This window comes from Asparagus officinalis, chromosome 7 (assembly GCF_001876935.1).
Source record: "Asparagus officinalis chromosome 7, Aspof.V1, whole genome shotgun sequence".
Taxonomy (NCBI): domain Eukaryota; kingdom Viridiplantae; phylum Streptophyta; class Magnoliopsida; order Asparagales; family Asparagaceae; genus Asparagus; species Asparagus officinalis.
In genome coordinates, this window is record NC_033800.1 from 149,694,872 (window position 1) to 149,697,735 (window position 2,864).

Genomic DNA, 2,864 nt, shown 5'->3' on the forward strand with positions numbered 1-2,864 from the left:
GGCGGGAACCCACTGGAAGCCATCGTCGCGTGCGGAACTTGATGCCGTGGGCCCCACATCGCGCTTTAAAGTCACGCAGGATGCGGCACCGATGATGTAGTTTTCTTATATTATTTTCTGGATCCGCTGTTTGGCTTAGAACAGCGAATAGCTAATCTAGAGGCCTACAAACCCAAAAACTAATAACGTCTACGTATTTTTCCATCACAAACTCAATATCATCCGGTTCGGTAAATTTAGAATTGCTTTTCCTTTAAATTTTCCGTATTGATTTACTGCCTGAAATCTAGACATGGCTTGCAGTAATTCTTCTTAGATAAAATCGTATATCACAAGCATTTGAATAAATTCGAGATAAAAATTTCTCTGTCCTACTAGAACTTCATATACACAAAAAATTCCTAAATTTTTTTTGGGCGAAAAATTATGACCCGATTTGATTTTGAGGCTCCACAGCTGATGGGTCAAGATAAACAAAAAGAACCATGAGAAGATGGATGTTTTTGAATTATAATAAAATACTTAATTGCACCTAAATGCTCTAAAATTTCACTGGAGTATGAATCTTATTAGAACACTCCGTACAGTATGGGGCATTCTGATCTGCACATATCCGCTGTCATGATGGCATTTTAGTAATCCCCCCAACTCACGTGTGGCCGAGATGTTCCCGCATACAACAATTTTCTAATAGAAACATTGCTCGTTTCACTAACCTTGCACTTAAGTTATTTTTATCTTAAAATCGAGCAAAAAAGGAAAAAAAATTACCCCAGAGTAGTTAAGTATTACAGATAAATGTTTTACCCAAAGCAGTTAAAAATGTTGTAGATAAATATTAGTTTACCTAATATTTGCGAGTTGGTGTCCTCTTATTTATCCAATTCACATTAAAATACCGAGCGCTGCTACAGGGACCCAAAATATGGGACCATTGGAGGGGACATGTGAGGTGTCCCCCTCCTATTGCATAATGAGCTGGCACGATCGGGAGGGGACACCTCGTCGTCTGTCCCCTCCAATGATCCCATATTTTAGATCCTTAAGATATTTTTCTAAAATACCCTCAGCTCTTAAATGGTCTCACCTAAATATTTTAAATATTTCTAATAGTCTCAAATACAGATCTCTTAGGGGCTGTTTTGTTGGCTTTTTTTGTTTGGGTTTCCCTGTCAAAACTGACAAAAGCTATCAGTTTTGACAGCTTTACTTGCAAAAACGTTCATTTTTGAACGTTTTTGCAAGTAAAGCTGTCAAGATCTCTTAGGGGCTGTTTTGTTGGCTTTTTTTGTTTGGGTTTCCCTGTCAAAACTGACATTTACTTGCAAAAACGCTCATTTTTGGACGTTTTTGTAAGTAAAGCTGTCAAAACTGACAGTTTTGACAGTTTTGACAGCTTTTGTCAGTTTTGACAGGGAAAAATGACAAAAAATGCCAACCAAACATCCCCTTAGGTACGATGTCAGTAGAACTTTAGAGCATTTTAATTGCCAATTAGCCTTCAATAAAAGCTTGAAGTGCGACATGGGGCTTAGCGTCAGGGCCCAAACGCGGCGTGCAGCTGCCTTTCATTATTTTTTTTTTTATAAAAACAACCTTCCATCATCTTCCCACCTTCACTCTGAACCACAAGACTCCGCAGAATCTCTGCACAAATTAATAGTAGATAAAAAAGCAATCTTTTTTTTTCCATCACCCAAGAATCGACCCCTTTTCGAACCCAACTCGAAGACATTGCCTTCGCCGTCGACGGCCAGCCTCCCATACGAAGCCCTGCGCGCAGCTAGCGAGAGGCCGAAGAAGAATCGACAGATATTGAAACCCAAATTAATGAGCCCATGACTGGCCCAACCAAGGAGGAGCAGGTAAGCAAATTAAGTAGAATTTTGTTAGCTTGAGGAAACAATGTTTACCTTAAAAAAGAATGTTTGCGTAACTACACGGATAGCTTGTGACTGTTGATTGTTATTACGCTAGTGATCTTGGAGTCTCTGTATTCATGTAAATGCAATCGGTTATTCATACTAGTGTGCACCCCGTGCAAAACACGACCCTCTATTTTTTTTAAGTATTGCATTGTAAACTTACCTCCTTCTAAGTTTCAAAACATTTAATTTTGATTATTGTACGCTTAAAATTAGAAATTACATCTACTTCTCTATACTTAAAGTTTAAAATTCATATCTAGTCCTTTATACCCAGAGGATGATCTAAGTTTTAACATATTTGATTTGATTTACTGTTTATGATACAGTAAAATACTGTAGTATTAAACAGTAACTTCAAAAAAAAATAGTGGGAGATTTAATTTACTGTTCGCAGTGTAGCAATTTGCTAGCAGATGGACTTGGATCGATTCACAGTTCACAGCACAATAGTTACTTGTAGAGATTACTGTAACATAAATAGTGATCCTTCCATAAGGGTAGATATGTAAACATATGTGAATGTAATTAATCTAAATCATCCATTGTCATAATCTCCTCATAGAAGGCCCTACATAAGATTCTTTGTGTTTCTTTTTTCTCACAAGGGAGCGTCAAGACAGCTACTGACCGTACTATAGCCAATTATTGCTTGTGTTCCTACCAAATTGCAATCAACAGGCCGGTTTAATATACACTGTCTCCTATTAAATTAGTGTTTAAATGCTTGTTTAACTAATATTAATAGCAGAATTGTGGAAGTAAACCATGGCATCTTGGTTTACTTGTATTTTTATTCTAAGGAGGCTCCTCCACAAAAGAAGTCATCTCCATCTCTGAGGTATGCTAAATCTTCCCTCTCCTGTGACCATCATTTGATTTTAGTTTTAATTGTAGATTGGATTCTAAAGAAGTTTATATCTTTTTTGCTGAATTATA

The 2,864-nt window shown here is 37.2% G+C and overlaps 1 protein-coding gene across 2 annotated transcripts in view; it reads left to right on the forward strand.

The window, feature by feature from the left end:
* Nucleotides 1,546-2,864, forward strand: part of LOC109848139 (probable disease resistance protein At1g61310) — a 7,919-nt gene continuing 6,600 nt past the window's right edge. The window contains exon 1 of one of the 2 annotated variants that reach the window (XM_020417491.1): nucleotides 1,546-1,865. The gene's annotated coding sequence lies outside the window, so the exon portion shown is untranslated. The other variant, XM_020417492.1, reaches the window with a different exon arrangement.